The sequence below is a fragment of the Gavia stellata genome, chromosome 16 (assembly GCF_030936135.1).
Source record: "Gavia stellata isolate bGavSte3 chromosome 16, bGavSte3.hap2, whole genome shotgun sequence".
Taxonomy (NCBI): domain Eukaryota; kingdom Metazoa; phylum Chordata; class Aves; order Gaviiformes; family Gaviidae; genus Gavia; species Gavia stellata.
The window spans coordinates 15,158,604-15,179,504 of record NC_082609.1 but is presented as its reverse complement, the minus strand read 5'-3'; positions in this window follow the sequence as shown (position 1 = coordinate 15,179,504).

Genomic DNA, 20,901 nt, shown 5'->3' with positions numbered 1-20,901 from the left:
TTATTAAAACAATTTGAAAACAATATTTAGAAAAAACTGTCCTTAATGGATGTTTTATGGAATGGACAGCTTTATGGAATCTCTGGTGAGAATACAATACTTTGACGTTTGATAATGTTTCTATAAAAAGCAGAGATTCAAACATTAGTGAATGGAAATTTACAAAGAAATTACTTAATCTGAATGAAGATTAAGAATTAGATCCACTGGAAATACATCTTCCACAAATGTTCTTCAGGGTGGAATGATTTAGATGCTTTGACTTTCTAGTCTAATGAATCTCACTGAAATCCAGTAGTTGACAACTAGCCCTTTTCAACAAAGAACTTCCTACAGAATTATGCTTTTCAAGGTAGCTCCCCTGTTCTCTTGTTCTCAGCGGGCTGAGGTTACGGGTGTCTGCAGTTAAAATGTACGGTTTCAGAACTGTTACCACTTCCTATTTCTCCACTGGGAGTGCAGCCAAACTACTCTGAGACCACTGTCTTCCCCACGTATTGTAAGACTTAAATCTGTAGGACACACTGGAGTCTTTTAGATAAATGTCAAAAAGAGACAGAAGGCATAAAAGTAGAAAGAGGACAGCAGAATTCCTTTGCAGAAAACTATTTTCCATGACAGATGACAAATATTTATTTCAAGTGTAAATAAGTTGGAAAATATTTTCAAAATATCAGCATAAAAAGTAAAGTGTATTTTGAAAAAAAGCGTATTACAATATAAACGAGGGAAAAATAAACAAAAACATTTCTGTCTACATGGAAGGTAGTTTAGCTGCTTTCTTGAAACCTTACTTGGAATACAAAGCCACCTGAGCAATACTCAGTTCATTTGCCTTTTCCTTCTGTAAACAGGCACAACCTTAATACATGAGGGTACTGCTAAGTCTAAGGTTTGGAAAGTGTTTTGTGATCTTCGAATTGTGTAAACCCACTGTTATAACTTTACCTTGACTTCACAAAAGATTAAAATGCACTATCATGCAATGTAGATTATTATGTTAATTAGACGGATGTTTGATTCTGATCAAAGCTAATTTTAAACACGGACTTTCATACAGTCTTGTAACATCTTCTGATAACTTACTTTCAGGGAAAATGGTAATATTCCTAGGAAAATATATATGGAAGATAATTCTTTGTTAATCAAGTGTATAGGAGAAAGTGCTCAAATATTGGGACACATTCAACTTGTTCAAAACAGTGTAACTACCGGCACTATGCAAATTTTCATCCCAGGTATCATACTGTGTTTCTAAAGTACTTCACCATCAAACAATGTGGAGGAGTGCTAGGGCCATATATACTTGGGACAAAGTCTAAATCAGTAGAAGTATCAAGCAGCAAGTTAATACAAAGTTATTTTCCAATCTCTTTTTGTTGGTTTGCAAGGCTCAAGGTTACTTAATTAATCGATCAGGTACTATATTCTTCCCCAAAGAATGAACAAGATGTCTCTACTGAAAAATCAATAAAGTGAAATAAGCATGTTATTAAGGGAAGCCAAGAACTTTAGTCTTAATTCCATAAGGAATCATTTAGGCTTATTTTTCTAAATAGTCCCACCCTGAATTAACAAGACCAAAATACTTGGCAAAATAAGAAAACTTTTCCTGCTGCCTATGGCTCATTTTTGGCATTCACATCCCAGAGATACATATAGTAATTGAAGCTTCAGAAAAATCTGAGACACGTTTTAAAGTCCTATGTATGAATAAGAAAAAATAGGCTGGATTTTGTTGCTTTAGTTCTTCGCAGAATGCTGTTATTTAATTTCATGCAAAGGAGGCATAAAACACTCTGTTCTTAATTAGTTCTTGATACAGCTTATCTGCTTTTATGAGGGTTTGTCAGCACAGCATGAATCAGAATCATAGGAGACCACTACTTAGCTTGAGTTTATGCATGATTTGTCTTTAAAAACAGATTGGTTTGAATTGTTGGATTGCAGAGTAATTGCAGACACTATTGACTTTATCTATATAACAGGTCAAATGTGATTGGGATGCTCCCTTTTCAAGTGCAATATTTATCATTAGGATGACAAAGCTTTGCATGTATTTAAGACCATAAATGGCACATATTTGCAGGGATTTATGTTAGTAAGTTTGGAAGTCATTTATCAGTTGAAAAACAGAAATGGCAATCAAATACAAATGAGGAAAAAATACCAAATGAGGTTCCACTGCTATATTATTATCTGGATTACAGATACTGCTAGCAGTAATCTCGAACTCCCAAAGTGCTTCTTAAAAGCGTGATTAACTCTCACAACACCCTTGTGGAGAAGGTAAATATTATGAAAACATTTTACAGGTGAGGCTGCTGCCATACCAGAAGGCAAACTGGCTTGCCTCAACTAGGCTGTTTGATAATGCAAGAGGAGAGTATGTGGGTATCACACATGGGAAGCGCGCTCACTCAGGATGGCCCTACTTCTTTTATTAGTGTCTGCATTGTCCACAGACCTTTGCACAGGATGCTCTGCTAAGGGGTATGCTCAGCACTCAGACAGCTGAGGATCAAGGAGGGGATAGAGAGTTTTACAGGATTATTTTTGCCTGCTCTAGGTGTGCTGTTATCCTTGGCCACTAACCAGCATCTGGACTGGAAAGTTTCATGCTGCGAAGTGCCTGCTGTTCTTCCAGGAAGGGAGAAGAATGACAAGTCGCCTTCCTCGTGCTAAGAAAGCACAACCAGCCTGCACCTCAGTCATCTACTTCAGCATTACATCATTAGCTTAGGCATTTTGCCTGCTGTTGCACAGGCTAACAGGATCTGCCTAGGATCAGAAAAGATTTTGCTTATGAATTGTATAGCTGATCTAAACAAAATGAAGGAAAAATAGTTTTCCACTTATATTTCCCCTGCAATGTTTTGTAAACTGTAACCATACGTAGGTTTTTGGAATATTGCAGTAATGAGAAAGGCACTTCTCTTGTGAGGGTTATGGTTGCTTCCCAGGGAATCCTAAAATGCTCTACATTCATGGGCATGATTCTGCAAGTGCTGGGCTTGAAGAACTCCCTGCGGCTCCAGTGGGAGCTCTGCTTGAGAGGTTTTGAAGCTTTTAACAGTATTAGACTGTAACAGCCCCCTGAGGAGTTTGTGAACATGCCAGCCAATACGGAGCACAGCAAACCACTACTCTTACAAAATGTGTCACAGGATCTTTTTATCCACACAGAGTAGACAGATTATTTGAGAATAAGTCAAACTACACACACACACAACCACTGCCACGCGCTTAACCCCAGCAATTCCACCTCCGTACCGCGTAAGCTCTGCCATGTGTCATTACGTTCTTTGTCAGACACAATACAACAGGGACATGAAATTTGGGGTGCTGCTAAGTGCCACTAGTTTTAAAATAAGAAATTAAAGAGCAATTCTAACATTTTAACTAGGATAAAACTCTAAGTCCAAAACTTTGGCGTAAGTCTGAGGCACACTCGCACAGCCGTGAAGTGAGTGAGACCAGTTCCAAACTTCAGGGTGGGTACATAGTGTGTTTCGCAAAATATTATCTCAAGTTTGAATTTAGATATCTTATTTCAGACACCAAAGATTAAATTGCTTTAATTTAAGATCTACAATGCTGCATATAATTATTACTTTAGTTATAGTAGCATAGTATGAGACCGCATGGAAAAAGGCAGTCTCATGTGGAAAATAGGATGCCATTATGTAATTTTGATTTATTGATAATATGCTATAGTCGTATTTGTTAAGCAATTAAAGGTTGTAGAAACATGGAAGTACAGGACAGATGAACTTAAGTTGCATGAGCAACTTCCATTACGACATTTTCTAACTTATACTGCATGATTTTTAAATGAAATAATTTTCTTTAGAGTCTATTTATGCACATAGGAAATGTAATATAGCAAAAAAAGTACGAGTTAGTTAAATTTGCTGGGGATGAAAGGATATTTTGTCTTTTGATTATGGAAGACTTTTAAAATTTGCTATACTAGAAATTAGATTTTGAATACTAGAAAATGGGTTTTGATTTTATTACTAATTTTCTTGCTAATATCATTATTTGTACTTTTGGGGTTCTTCTCTCCTTCATCTACAAAACAACCAGATAAAATTATGACAAACAAGAGAAAAAACATTAAACACAAACCTTCAAGAAGACTCCCCCCCGCGTTTTGCTTTGGAATTCTATAAAAGTTGGGGATAAGAAGATGAAGCGAGTAACTTTTTCCTGAGTTGCTCAGTGTAGTTTTGCAACAAACGCAGCTGGTGTGCTGCACCTCAGCACTGAGTAGATGTCACACCAATCGTCATTTCCAGTTAGTGGAGAACACTGAATGCGGTACACCTGTCCTTTTCAGCAAGAGCCAGTCCCAAACATTACGGACCCTCACAATGTTGACCATAATCAGTTATGTGCTTGCTGATGATCACATCTTCAAAGAGAGGACACTGTTAAATTTTTCTTTCCCATCAAGAGCAAGCATCTTTGTGCAAAAGCTTCTTACTAACAGGCATTTGGCAGGAAATCCACAAGGTCATCTGTAATAGAAAAATAATGGAGTAATTTGAAAGCTGAAGCCCAAACATTTGCTTGTAAAAGGTATGGCCAATTGTCAGCTTTGCATGTTTGAGATAAGGTACATACTTTGATAGCTTAGATTCTCCAAATTGCGCACGAGCACCTGAAACTGGAAAAAGTGGCATTTCCATTGGGAAGCTCACACAGAGAACTGGCTGCCCTTGCCTAGCTCAGCCATTTTGCTTGTCAGGGCAGTATTTTGATAACTACTTTTCACATTGAAGGAATCTGCCAGTATTTACAATCTACTCTCTAATTTCTGAAATTAATGCTCATTTCAATGGAATCATTGCCTAATAGTAGAGAAACAGCCTACACTGCTGTAAGGTGTTGCTATGCTGGGATACATAAAGGAATTACTGTTTTTCAAGGATCTAGTGACAGCAATTTTGAAAAATCACATATATTTCAAACTGGTACAGATTTGGGGTTTGGGGTTTTTTTGGGAGCACTGATCAGATTAACTGTCCATTTAGGCCAACATGTATCATCCTTCTAACTTCTCAACTACCAGAGAGCAGCCATATGAATCAAGGCACAATTCTGTCTTTGTTGACTGTTGTCTGAATGGTTTGTATTTGTTACTAATATACAGTCTGGCTCATGGCATTAGTATTTCGTCGCATTTAGCTGCAAATAACTTTGTATGAGCATGGAGTTCTTAGCGCTTTGCTCTAATTTGGTCCATACAATGATCAAAAGACCCTGCAAATTGCTATACTCATATATAGCTTGTGTCACAACCTGCATAAAATACACGTTTTTGTAGAACACATAAAATTGCCTAAAAAAGCTAAATCAAAACAGCTTTCTAATTATATGAGCATATCTAATTGAAGCGTTAGCTATTTGTTGAAAAAGCAATGTTAAAAATAGTTCTTAGTTTCCCCTAGAAAGAGAAAGATAGCAATGAACTGAAGTTACAATTTAGAAAGGATGATTTTTTTAAAAACAGAAGGGGAGGGAAAAGTTATGGTGTAAGATGGATTTAACTGCTGAGGCTTGATGCTACAATGCATAGATTCATTTGTTTCATGATAAAGAAGGAATCTGGTTATGCGTATTTCTAAAATAATTGGGTAAAAGAATGCATTCAGTGCAGCCAATGAGTTTTTCCATCACCTTATAGAGTCAAGATTTCACCAGTTGTCTCTACAACTGGGTACATAGCCTATGTAATGCCTGTCCTTTCCAGGCAAAAAATACTTGAAGTATTTCATTCATGGTATGCCAGCTTGTCACATATCTGCCACAGATGTAGGAAACACATATATTATTTACATTTTTAGCATTTAAATTGTGCAAGCACTGTTACTGTCAAACTTTGACTGTGGAATGAAATGTAGGAAGTCAAATAACATACCTTCTATTTTCCCTGATGACAAACTGCAAGGATACACTAAAAAATAGAGTACATTATTTAAAAAATTGACATACATTATTGAAATATTTGACTTGGTATTCAAATAGTTAATGATGACTGCTGACCCACACCAATCTGGCGTGACTTTTATCAACTGGCCTTTCTAGTGGTATCATATAATGTTCCTTCAATATGGCAATACGAACTCAGTAATTTAGTATCATGACAGCTTTGTCTCCATGGACTTCTGCTGTAGTCCAAAGACTGGCCTTTCATCGTTGTTATTCTTTAACTCAGTTAAAATTCTCACTGGTTTAGTAACATACATAGAAAATCTACTTATAAACACCTATATGAGGAGAAGAAAACTAACCACTGGCCAAATGAAAGCTGTGTAATGCCAAGCACATTACAACTGACCCTCAGGTTCTATGCAATAGGATGCGCCTTACAGTCAGAATCAAAATATTTTCGCATGGACACCGCTTTGTGGTGAACTGGTGATAACAGCATTTTCCTATTCCTGTAATGATCAAGGCTCTTGTTAAAGGTTAAGGTCTGCTAGCTGCCTACATTATTCCAAGAAATAGAGGAAAATTCTGATTACGTCCTTCTTGAGGAAGAACAGGAAATAACACAATAACTCCAGTGAATGCATATACGCTATTTTAGATATTTCTATCTATATATGATATGTAGATGTTATCGATGTACTTGAGTCTGCAGTGTACACACACTCCTCCTTTGATCCACAGAAATTCCATCTGTCATTTCTTGTATATTGTTGTCTACAACTCTTCCACTGTGTTTTAAAACAGTTTGTTCACAGGACTGATAGTTAGACCATCTGGCTACAGCTTCTTCTTCAATTCTCTTCTTTATGTTCCAGGTTTTTTCCAAATTTAGACTCCTTTTTGGCTGCTTCATCTACTTCGATTACAAATCAGTATTTAGTACTACAGTCACGATTCCACTGTTAGCTATGGCCTGAGAACATCAATAAGAGGAAAGGTGATAGAAACGCACTGTAAGCCAGGTTCCCCATTGGTAGCCTCCTGAGGAAAGTTTTTCTTTTCTCATGCACCACAGAGCCTAACACTTTGCTGCTTTCCAGAGCCTGTACCAGGTATTTCTGTGCTCTAGCTCCTGCCATTCAAATTAGACATCAAACATATTGTATTATCTTCTCTTGCAAGCTGAAGAATGTCACATGTGAAAGGTCTAGATTCAGCTGCTATTTGATAACACATGATGATCCAGGACTTGAGCTAAGAGTTTCGTGAAGGACTCTTTCTGATCAAATATACAAGGGGTACAAAGGTAAGAAGCCTTCCCTTGCACATGAAAAAGTTAACTGAGGAAATCCAGAATTTAATTTGTGCAATGTCATACGGCCTAATTTTCTGATGCTACTGAAAACCAGACTGAAAACCAGATAGCAGTACATATTATTAAGTTAGTTGAGAGAAGAACTTTAAATAAAACACTTAGTTTAGAGGGTTTTGTTGCTGGGAGCCATCCCTTATTATTGCTAGAATGTCCTTTGTTGTACACGAATAAACTCCATCTAAATATATCATTAATACTGACACAACTTAGGTCTTCTACATTTTGCTTTCAACATACTGTAAGTTTCCATCTAGAACATGGAACGAAGAAAAATTGAAGCTTTGTGCAGTATAATAAACATTTCCATGAAAGTCTATATACTATTTCTGCCTTACATCATGTTTCATTTATCAACCTGAATTAGGCTTTTGAAAGAGTGGGAAATGCAGCTTTGCAGTTCAGTACCTTTTCTAGTCTTTTCTTGCAATAACAAAATTGCTTAATGTCATTTCAAGTTCATCCTCTTCCATACACACATGTACGCAGAGCTATGGGTAATTCACTTATACAGTTCAACATCTCCTTTGTCACAGATGGTAAATGTGCAGATTTTTCCCTCAAGGAAAGAAACTCTTTTATAAAATAATTGTATATTCTGCTCATTTTTTTTTCCTTCACTGATGCTCTTGTGTTGTTATTATACACTGTTAGGCTGGTAATTAGCATTCAGGCTCCATCTGACACAAACGTGGCTCTCAATCCTCCTTAAAAATCCCTTAGGACACACACGATAAGTAAAATAATGTGAGCCACTAAAGGGGGGAAAGTACTAAAAAAATGAAGAAAGAAAAAGAAAGAACGAATAAAAAACATGAGACAGTGAATAACCACAGACTGCTTTTGTCATGCAGTCAATGCATGGCTCTTGTTCAGTGAACTGCATGGAGCTAATCCTACTGTGTGGAATAAGCTTTCAGAATGCTACAGCTGTCTTCCTGCAGTTCTCCTTTGCTTTTCCTACACAAAGATCTATATCCTCTTCCCAGTCTCACCTTTCTCCCAAACTTCTAAGGCACCCAGTGTACCTGGGTTTCCCTCTTTTACTCGCAGTGATTGCCCCTCCTCCTTTTTCAGGTCTCTCCAGTGAATAAACATTTCTTTCAGATCAATCATTATTTCTTTAACACTCTGTCACAGGTGATACTTAAGGTATCGTATTGTTCTGAACTATTCTAACTAGATCATACTGGTAAGATGACAATGTTACCTTAGATCTATGTGCATATACCAGCATTCTTCCATATTCAGTGATGATGCTGTTAGTGGAAATAAGAAGAAGCAGAATTCTTCTTGCAGTTCATACAAGATCCTCCTTTCCAGTAATTTCTCCTTTAAATCATCAGTGTAATCACGGATCAGGTCTAGCCCAGAAATGATGTAAGACTAGTACCATCACATAGTTAATTTTTTTGCTGAAACTCTACCCTCGCACACAGTTGTGCTTTCACGTAAGTCAGGCAGGATGTGCTGAAGACAGACTGGCGTAGCACTCACGCTGTGTCACCAACCCATCTTATCAGAGATGACAAGCCAGAGTCTTCTGCCTTTCAATACACACAGCAACGGGAGAGACAGAGTAGTAACTCTTGCTTAAACTGGTGGTTTAATGTCATCCCAGCATCCTACAGTTACTATGGAACTGACAACAAAAGGAGGCTTGCACCTCAATACCAAATCAGCCCAAAAGATTGCTAGACCAGAGACCTCAGAAATCCAATGGCTCTCAGCAGTCATACAACAAGGTAGAGAGTCAGTGATCTCATAAAGGTCTGGGGCTTGACATAAACCCTGAATACTAGAATTCTTAATTTTGTGATTTCAAAAAAGCATGTATCCTAATACCAGCACAGGAAAATTCTGCTTTAATATCAGGCCAGCAATTTAATGATTCTGAACACTGACCTCAGATCTGCCCATTGGCATAAGACTTGCAAGCAAGAGATGTTCAGCCAGTAGCATTACAGTATGTTACGGTCAATGACTGCAGAAGACTGTCAGAAGACGCAGAAAGGTAGGTAAGGTTGGAGGGCTGTGCCATGGAGCTCACAGCCGCACTGCTCCAACTCCGCCCACTGTGCTAAAGCTGAGGAGCTACTGAACACACAGAGTTCACTATCAAACACAATATGAGGGTCTCGGATGTGACATCTTCACACAAAAGCGACTGAGTTGTTAACAGAGATGTGTGACTTAAAATAAGAACACCAAATTTACACTGATATTAATGCTCCAGCCCGGCACTATATGCCTTGATATCAATCTTAGATCCTAGAAAAACTCATTGACTTCACAGAAAGTGTGTGTGTGAGAGAGAGAGATCTGTTCAGGCCACTGTCATAAAGGTGTTCAGTAAGAAGTCCCTGGAGATCAATATTTGTACATTAGATCTCCACAGCCGAGGTAACACTGCAAGCGTGAGCGTAGCATGATTCACGCTTTATTTCACTGCACAGACACACTGTCCAAGGCCTCCAGCCAGATACTTGTACACAGGTGGGAGAAAATCAGTTGATACAAACCATTGCTAATCAAATGTAATTTCTAATTGTAAAACGCAGTCTTAGAAAGATTCAAGTGTTTAAGAAGTTTTGGATGAGAAGCGGTATCTCATTCAGAGTGAATTCCTATGGAAGTGAGATAAGGGCGGGGATGACTACACCAGGCAATCCTGACCCACTCAATGTAAGCTGCACTGTTTTCAGAAGCTGAACAGATTTAAAATAACCTGTGTTCTCATGTGTTTAATGGAGTCTTGCATATTTTCTCTTATTAACTGACTGGGATGCTGTGTGAAACTCTACACCTGTAACATTCAAATATCCAACACAACCAGCATCTGCTACAAGCAGCTTCATACTGAGAAAACAAACACCACAGTCAGCTAAAAATGCTGCTGTAGCCCTGTATAAAAAAGTGGAAGAATAATGTTCAAACCCTTTCTGTTTCTGCATGTCACAGACCTTTTAGGATTATTTTGATAATTCAGAGTGCTTTCTCCTCTCATACTAATAACTTCATCTTTTACTAGGTAAACCAAGGAGGAGGATTAGCGATTCTGTTAGTCTGGGATTTATGGCAACAATGGATTTAAACACATGAAAACCATCTGCCACAGCACCCAAGGAGGAATTATTACAAACCCAAATCAGGAAAAATGTATTAGTGATGAATTTTCTGCTTTTTGCAATAGAAGCAAAGCTCTGCCTCCTCCTGACCTCTAATACCAACCTCTATACAATGTTTATTTATTACCAAGTTAATAAGACGACCTTCAGAACAGATTTCTGGAGTATCTGCTCACATGTTCATACTTTTCATGTAGCAGAATTCCCTTTTCCTGGGATCTCAAAAGTCCAGAGATCCAAAAGGGGGATCTGCTGGAAGGACTGAGAGGGACTAATGTTCAAACTTGACATTGCTACGCAGCCCGGAGGCCATATGGCTCTCAGTTGCCTCTGTGTAATTTTAGGCAGCAATATATCACAATGTCAGGCAATATCTCAATGACATTTCATCTCAGTGCTTCCCCCACAGTTCACATCATGGACAGGAACCACTTTTCACAGAAGGTGTATACTGTATAAATAGTAAGATGTATATGCATCTGAGTATGCAGATACTAAGTTGTGCTGGGGAACTGGCTTGACAGTACAGCACAAATCTTTTCTGTAAATGGCACTGGCTTTCTAGCATTCTCCTAACAACTCTGGGGCTGATCCTAAACAGCCTCTGGAGAAGCAAGTGGAGGAAACTACAATGACAATTCTGTCTCTTCCAAAGGTACAACATTTTATGGAGAAAACCTCCTGAGATTTCCTCTCTTAGCTCACACGTGGATTTCTTGGAGGAGTGGATGGTTAGGCTCTAAACTAGTAGCAGTCTCAGTATACCAAAATGCCTAGTTCTTCCCTATTTTAAATCTCACTTTCTCTTTCTGAACTTCTTCGAGAAACATTTTATATTATATATTTAACATCCACCTATCTTTCTATCTTTAAAGGTCTTCAAGATGAATGGATAGAAATTTCCAACTACTAAAAGTAAGAAGCCGTATCACACATTTCCCATGTCTGATCACGCTTCTTTTGTCATGTATTTGAAAAAGCAGATCTAGATAATATCACATTTCTCCGGACAGTGCACTGACCTGTGTAAAACAACCTACCAGAGAGTAATCTTCTTTCACGAAACACCAATTTTTCTGATGCCTTCAAGGAAAAAGATGCAGGCATCCCAGTTCCCCAAGTAGCAAGAGAAAATTATCTTCATAGATTTATTGAGGGAATAAATACAACTTTGCTAACCAATCACTTCCATTCATTCTAACAGCAACATGTTGCTCCTCCAGCACTGAATAAAACAAACATGACCCATTCCAGGGAAAAATGCTGACCATAGTAGAATAAGTGAGCCAATACATTGTCCGAGCATGTAAATACATTAAGTGACAGCATAATTAATCCTCAGTACATAATCAATGAGGAACAGTAAGGTCTTGTGAAAAATTGAAGACACCAGAATGAGACTGAATTTTCTCTGAGCTAAAATGTGGAGTCACTAGTCAATGAATCCTCCCTCAGGAGACTGTAACAAATACAAAGAACCAGCTCAAGGACAGCCAGAGTTGTAAATTGAGAGCTATAAAAAAATAATAATATAACGATTGTGCCAGCATGTTTATAATTTATAGGTTGGAGTTACAGGTGAGAAATAGGGGTTAGCAGTCTGTTATAATCTGAACTTGAGTCAGTAAAGCACTGCAGAACCACTAAATCACCACTTCTCTCATTGCATGTAGTTTTAAAACATATAATAAAACTATCAGACAAAGCCACTTTCTTTTAGGGTTTGAAGCTGGAGCTGTGGATACCAATGTGTTCAAAGTTAAAGCGCTACTAGGGAGTCCAGCAAAGGGAAGCTCTTAATTTTTGTTACAGTCTTTTTTCTTTGCATTGGGCACTCACCATGAAAGCACAAAAAGCACAGGGGTCTTTTTCTCATAATTGAGGCAGGCAAGAAAATAAGAGTTCCATTTCACATTAAATTTTGGCGTTCTCAAATTTAATTCCATTTTGATAATCTAATTCAAGGTACCGGAAAAAGTTGGAGCATGCATTTAAATAGACTGAAACTGCAGCCTTTAATCCTATGCAGTACTGAGTAACTGTGAGTTTCAAATTCCCTTCTCCCAGTGGGTGTTGAGGTCAGCGCTTACTGCCGAGCAAATTGGAGTCTAGCAGGACTCTGTTCTTTGTAAATAGGGGAGGCTGCCTCGTCGTGCTCTGCTAGGACTGAGCAGCTGCTCCAAAAGGGTTTCTATCAAGGTTTCAGGCTGTTTCTCGAAAGTGACTCTCCCTTACAGAAAGTGAATTAAATGGAGCAACTCTGCATGCATTTGCTAATAAGTGGACAGATAGCAGCACACCACTTTTACTTTTTTTTTCAGTCATTCATCTGACAAAGTTTCCCATGTTTCCCATGCACAGAACAGTCATTATTGCCAATCAATCTTGTTACATCCTTTACAAGATACTGGAGCACAGTAAGTAAAGATGGACCTATATCCATTCAGACCTTCCCTTAATGATAAAGTGTAGCTATAAATACTTAAAAAAAACTTATAAGCAACCTTCAAGATACTGCCTGTTTATCTGACACAGTCACCATTTGAGGTGCAACTCATCTTCCCTTACAACCAATATACTGTATTCCTCAGCCATCATGATCTGAATTTAACCTGAACTTTGAAATACCAATTGGCACTCAGTATTCTTCGCCCATGAAAGGATATGAAAAGTTCTCTTGATTGAATAACTTTTCTGCATGCTGTGTCTTTCACTTAAATTCCAACAATTTTCTACATGCATTTTTCATCATTTACATACTCCCATGAAGGACAGTTGCAGCATTAATAGTAACTAAAAATTACTACTAGAAAAAAGATTTCTGGAAACTAAAGTAGATCAATAATGCAGTGAAACCAGTAGCTAGTAAGAATGCAGCCGACCTTTTACACTGAATGAGTCAGGTGGCATGGTTTTCTTTCTGCATTTAGAGCCCTTTCTTTGAAACAAGCCTAACAAACACACTGACAGTTGTGTGACAGGCAGAAAACCTACCAGACAAGCTCACAAGCTGTATCTTTGTGGGGGCTTGACAGTACTTTGACTTCCTGTGGTACTACCTGAGTAACTAAACAAAATTGAAATAGTAGTCCTCTGTTCTCACATTGTTCAGTAAAAATGTTTCTCTTAGACTCAGCTACCCACCAGTCAGTGAAACCTCAAGATAGTGTTAAACACTTACTCTGATCCATCACAGGTTCCTGGATATTGTGAGAGAGAGAAATTGGGTAGAGTGAGGCAGTGACGTATCTGCAGACAAGGCTTAACACTGACTTACCCACCCATCTTTACAGAAACACCATTTTACATAGGGACTTGTTCCTAGTACCAAAGGGCTTTTAGCATCTTGGAATACTTGGTACTAGAAGAAATACATAACTGATGAATAACTTCAGACCTTCTCAAGACAAAGGTTAACTCTCCATAGCTTCAGCCTAGCGAATTGAAGGTTGAAAATGAGAGCTACAGCATACCAGGGAAGTTCACATCAGCTGAATAAATGTAACGCTTCCCTTATTCAAGAGTAAATAAATTTTAAAAAGAACAAAACCAAACAAAACCCAAACCACAGATGCCGCATTCTGAGGTACCTTTTTAGAGTTAGGATGCACTGTTGAGTTATCAGCAATCCAGGATCTTAGGAGAAGCCTCACATTCTGCATGAAAGAAACGGTGAGCCAGAAAGAAAGGCTCCCAGTCCAGTTAGGTTCTGGGCTCACCTCACCTGCAGCATGTTGTAATTAAAAGAAACTGCTCTGCTGGAAAGTGTGCGATGCATTTAAAATCAAGTTCTGCGGTTTACGTTTAGCTGTAAACTGGGTTTAAGATAGCTAACCTAGGACCAGAGTAGCACAGAGGTCAGCACACACTGAAGAGCCCACACTGGAAAGCACCTGCTGTTTTGAGATTCCTGCCAGCAAGACAGCATAAAGCTTCTGCAACTGCAGTTGCAAAAGCACAAAAAGCCTTATAAGTACTTCAGGAAGGAAAGTAGAAGCTGAGTACAAATCTGTAAGAGAGACACTTTTTTGAGCAGCCTGCTTTTATCTCAAGGGGATTTAGCATTCCTGTAGACCACAGCTATTGTAGGGTCATCTCAGGTAGAAAGGTCCAAGCCCTCTCAACTCTCCCTATCAGAAGCAATGCTTCCAACTTCCTTAGGAAAGCGAAACACAGTGAGTGCGGAACGTGAGCCTAAGTGTCACGTGAACCCCATGATACATGTCAGGTATCAAATTACCTGGTACATTATCCACAAGCTTCCATATCTGAATGGATTCCCTGTACAGCAATTGGTGCAGGCAAATCTGGATCTGACCAAAGCACGGAGAAAAGAATAACCATGTGCACAATTTTAAGTATGCTTTATGCTATAATGAACATACTATTTAGGAGAAAAACTGCATGCAATATATAGTGTTGTGGGGTTTTTTGCGTTACTTTGTGAAAAAGTGGATGTGAAGTACTTCTTTCACTTGATATATTATTAAGCATATATAAAAGCTTTATTTCCAAACTGTCTTTATTTATGTAGCTATTTATTTTAGAAACTATCACTGCTTCTTTACGTGTTCTCAGCTTGGGTAACTGCAAATGTGGAATACCTTTAAGATGCAGTTGTTTGAAAATGTTGCCTACAAAGGTACTACATTTGAGGAAGAAATGCCGTGTCTCAGAAGTGGGAATGAGGTGATGCTATATAGAGTTGCTACATCACAACCTTGAAACCTTTCAGAATCACAATTCAAGCCACACAGATGCCTCTCTTACAGGGAGCCCAACTTCTCAGGAGGCTTAAGGCCTCTAATGGGAAACTCTTCGCTTGTATGCTAGAGCCAAAGCCACAGCTGGGGTTTAGCAGTGTAAATCCACAGACGGGTCAAATTCAGGACAACTTACATCACCTGTGGGATCTGGTGTATCTTCAGTAGATTGTTTTGGTTTCTCCAGGAGAAAAATAGATATTTGACCTGTATGTATATTTGTATATGACTTTCCATTTGTCAATATTTGTATCTTTTGTCTAAAGAAGGGAAGTGCCAAGTACCTTCTGCAGAAAAACTTCCACCAGGTCAGCCCTAGCAAACTAATAATGGAAAGTTACAATGTGGGACAAACAGGAAATACACTTTCAAGCTTGTCTGACTTCAGTTCAATAATCTCCTTAGTGAATTTACTAAATTTGCATGGGTTTTTTTCTTCCTGATCTCATTCTAGGTTCTTGAAAACAGGAAATTGCCTCCATTCTAAGAGATCGATTTGCTTGCATATAGCATGATGCTCCTCTGTGGTTGCAGTTGTAGGAATAAGCATGAGATGAGAAAGGTTTTTCTTTTGCCAACAGATTTGCACAGAACACACGGACTTCAAACAAAAGACTCATGATGTGCATATACCTCAGGCACTCAGTGAGAGCCAGCTAGGATCAAAACGTAACTGCTGTTCCAATGAATGGGACATAGAGATATACAGCAAGTCCTGGCCAGAGCAGTGCCATTACAGATTGCATTTAAAGGATGACAGAGGCTTCAGGATTGCGATGGGGCTGTTCCACATACCATCACCTAATCGCTGTATTTGTCTGTAGCTCTTTTGTGATAAATTAGTGTTGACACTGTCAGGATTAATTTGCCCTATTCCCCCTCCGCTACTTGAGATTCCCTCAATGAGAAATTCTTCTTTGGAAATTCCAGCAGAAGGGCTTACAGTATTGTTTATACTGAAACCACACTCATATAGGAGCTAGAAGCCAGAGAAGACACATGAGCAAATGTGAAGGTATATAGATAACAGACACAGAAATATTGAGAAAAAAAGATAGGAGTGTGCTAATGCAATCAACTACACAGCTATCACAGGTTTCTTGTAGAGGTGTGGAGAGTAAAAGGGCCTTCTTTTTTTTATATATACTTATATGTTTTTATACATGAATTTGTTTTTTAATGAAATAACAAAAAAGACTTGTTCTTAGTCAATCTAAAATCAGCTTTGGGGGCAAATTTTCAGCAAATGGTTAAGAATTTTCAAATATTTTATTAAAAATGAAAGATCTATAAAGGGACCTATGTAGCATCCATAATAATTTCATCATATTCATTAAAAATCTTCATTTTTTAATGAATCTGAAACTACTCAACAAATTCAACTTGCATTTAATTTTGACTGCATTTTTAAGAAAATAACTTCTTTACCAAGCCAGCCCCCTTCCTATCTCAAATTGAGAAAATATCTCTTACCTCCTTTCATGGAATGAATGATATTTCTTTCCATGAACAATTTTTAGTTTCTATGCAGATCTGAAATCCTTCTGTCCACACAGTACTGCCCTGCCAAATGGGCTTGGGTCAAAAATAGCATTTTAAAAATAAATAAATAAATTTTGCGTGTGTTTCTCAACCAATTTTAATTTAGTCCAAAAATTGCCATTTTCGTTCAAAGAAAGTCTGGAAGATTGCAGTAATGCAGAATACTACTTTAGATTTTTGACCACTGCCTGTATGTCTATATCTACTGTCCTTGCTCTTGCATCTAGCACATGCTCTTCTTACCTGAGAATATATCATCTTGCTTTTTTCACTGAGTCTTACCTATAAAAGCTAAACACAGATGAATACAATTCAGAACCACACCAAAACAAGCAATCTGCAAGACGCCAGCTGCATTTTTTCTCTCTGGTGCCAGCAATTCGTGGTTTACTCTTCCGTACATTCAGCAGGAGAAAAAGGGCTCCTTGTGCCATCTGTCCTTCCTGCGACTTCCTATAAGCTGGCCCAGAGTTTACAATGAAAATGGTAACGATGAACATCTCCTTAGGCAGAGCTTGAGGCTGTGCCTTTCAAAGCTGCCTGCAAGGTTTGGCCACCTATGTTCTCCAGACAAGTTTGAAATTTCACTCTTACCTCTTCAGGCAACACATTGCTTTGCAGTTCCCAAAGCTTGCCCACTCTGAAAACAGTCCACCTTCACTCTTGGCCGCTTGAGAACATTGCAGCCCTTGAAGGCCACATTACATACAATTGACTAGCTATGGTTTCTCTTGCTTCAGAGAAGGGGTTCCATGCATATCAAAGAGTATAATTTGGTTTTGTGGACTGAGAAGCTCTTAATAATTAAACTGACACACAGGTGCAGGTCTGAATACTCAGTACCACATAGGGAGGGAGAACATCAATGACTTTATACCTACATATCTACTCACTTCACAGTGTGCTTCCTGTATAGACACAGTTTTCTTGCAACTGAAAAGGAAGAAATGTCAATTAAATAAACTTTTGATTCCACTTTTGTTGGTTGCACACTTGTGAGAATAAGAAACAAACAGAATGAACGGTGTGGTAACTTCTAAAACAGACAACATTACTTCTGATGGGAAACAGTTAATTGGTACCACAGAATGTGTCTGAAATATTGATTTAGTTTGTGTGGATAGGGAAGTAAGTCCCAACTTACTTTCATCTGTTCTTAAATATAAATGAAAAAACAACACATTTACTATAAGGTCACAGTGGGAACAAAGAGGATCAGCTGAAGCATAGGCAGCTTGTGATTTATATTCAGAACCCACAGGCAGCAAGAAAAGACAGACTGATAGCATCACCTTACAATCAGCTTTTGGATCATGTTGTGCATCTGAGAACGCCAGCGGAGTCCATGGCTGTTTCTTTCTCTGCATTCTGCAAACAAGTCTTATTCAACTATCAAATATTTGCCTTTTCTATCCTTCAGTGCACGTAGCCATATATAATGCTATTTTACGTAATCGTTAAAAGTTTGCAGGCACGTAATTATCACAGTCTTGGGTGTCTTTCAAATATCAGTAAAAGAAATATAAAGCTTGTAAGAAAATAGGATGCACATGGCCATCAAAGTTCTCCAGGAATCAGCCACAGACCTGTAATCACTCTTCAGCACATGGAGAGATAATTGAGAGTTTAACTGTTTGTTCAGAACTTGGAGAGGGGGAAGGGTGCAAAATTGCAACAGTCATTGACAAGATTGAAGAATACTTTTGTATAGTACAGCGATCAAGTTAATTTGATAGGTAACTCTGGGACCTCTGTGGATACTCAGAAGGCTTAGCCAACAAGATTTCAGCAAGGTTGTTAGTTGCCTCTCCATCTGCTTCACAAGGAACTCCTGGCAAGCTTAACTCTTGCCAGTTGCTAGAGAGACACTTTCAGCCTCAGGATGAAAATAATACTGCTCTATCCTTTCAATGGATAGCATTGTAACTTAATTCTTAAGTAATTTTCACTGTTGAGGTTGTGTTTGGAAGCCGGACTCACAAGTTTGCTCACAAAAACACACCTAGCAGTTTATAAGACAAATAGAGATACTAAAAATCAAAAAAGTTCAGAACTAACTGCAAAACATGGTTGTTTTGGGTTTTGGGTTTTTTTTCATTTAAGCAGCCGAAGGCAAACAATTCACAACGAATAATTTATCTGACACATATTTTCTTTTTGCTCATAGAACATCCTCCAGTAGTTTGTTACAACCTCAGGTATATTCCCTTTTTAAGCAGACAGTTTCCCTAAAAATTAAGCCACATTCTGAACTTTCTTGGCATGTTCAATACTCCAAAGTTATAGAGAGCAGCACAGTAGAACAGAAATGAAGGACAGCAATTCTGGCATGCACATCTTCAAGTCTAAATTTAATATTAAGCTTCTGTGAGTGTACCCTCATAAAACTTTGAAGTGTATTCCTTTCCCTGCTCTCCCCTGAGGAACTGACTAGCAGAACAGAACCATGTGAATGATCATGAAAAGGAGGAGCATGAGAAAAACAAATTAACTCAATGTAGTTCTTTGAACTAAAAAGAAAAGCATTTGGCAAAGTCTGGATTTGGGGTATGACACTGCAGATTTACAGAATGGTAAAGAGCAGAAATTCAGTTCTCAAATGCGCTGAGCAGAATACCTACATGCTCATCTTCCAACAAGCTGAAGTAAAGATAATTTTGCTTACTCAGACATTGTTCAGATTTGCAATTCATAGGAGTGGAGTTAAAGTGGCAGAAAGCCTAATACTGTGTCCCTTTATTAGTGGTCCATCTCTGCCTTATATGCATTAGGCTGAGGATTCTTTGGTCAGCAGTGCTGACCCTCACAGCTCTCCGCTCCTTGGTTAGATGGCCTTGGCAGCACAGCCCAGCCCTACTGCAGAAATTAAGGAGTCGGAGAAGAAAAAAATAGTGCATCATTTAAGCTGGTTACAGACAAACAGAACGCAACCTGCTTCCTGAGAAATAGCATGCTGGTCCCAAGTGTCTCAGATGCTGGCTCTACCTGCTGTTCGTTACTTCTACCAGGCATGACTCAGTGTGTTCCAGAATTAGGAGTGCACATACTCCCTTTTTTGGCCCCTCTTCATATACATTACAGTGCTGATCTATTTCAAAGAAAATATCGAACAATCACATCATATATCTATACAGCAGCCTCTAAAGAGCTCTACAGAATACAGTACAGCTTGCTTTCCTAGCACGTGAAAGCCTTCATTACAAACACAAACCAAACGTAATTCAGTGACACCTAAATTTGCCTCAGGTCCACCATATGTGCAATGGCAGTCTTAGATAACAGAAGCATAGGCCACTAGTAATTAAAATCATATTGATTTTACTCTGTATCACAGTGGTGGTATGAGTAATGTTAGCATTCTTACAATGGAATGGAAAATGCTAAGTGGCTGTGTAAATAAGATACTTCCATTTTCTGTAAGATACCATCAGAAATTGCAACAAAAAGATTTCAAATCAGTCTGGTGAAATAGATGTTTTTTAAAAGACTTTGATATATTTAAAAATAATTTAATCCAATAAATAGACAGAAATAATTCTCTGCTAAGCCACTGAAAAAAGCTGGGATGTCTCAGTGCACTCAGGACAGGAATATGCAAAAAGAACACCCATCCTGCTTGCAAGTTGTGATTTCAGGGAAAAAATTATGCATGGTAATTTCTCCCTCCCTCATCATTCCATAAAGTGCAGATGGTTGCTTCTGTTCCTTGTACTATCCTCTGCACTTAGACGGCCAGTCAGAACAGCCCACAAAGCCCACCATCAACTCTATAAAATTCCCCAGGATATTGCTGGAGGAAAGAACTGTATCTGGTGGCTCTTTAGTTGCTGCAGCATTCTTCAGATCTGCCAGAGGCATGACGAATTTGCAAGTCAACGTGTTTTAAGATGGATTATCCTTTTCAGAAAATGTCTGCGGGGATGGTTTGGGAAAAAAATCCTTTAAAAGTCTTGTTCCTGCTTTGCTTTTCACACTAAACATGAGAAGAAATATTCAGAGAGGATTCCTACATTCATAGTTAATGGGGGGAAGGGATGATTTAAGTTCACGTCACATTTATAAGAAGGGTTAAATAGTCTTTTAATTTGTTTTGTTATTCCACATATACATGTAGGTATATATACACATATATACACCCATATACATTCCAAAAACT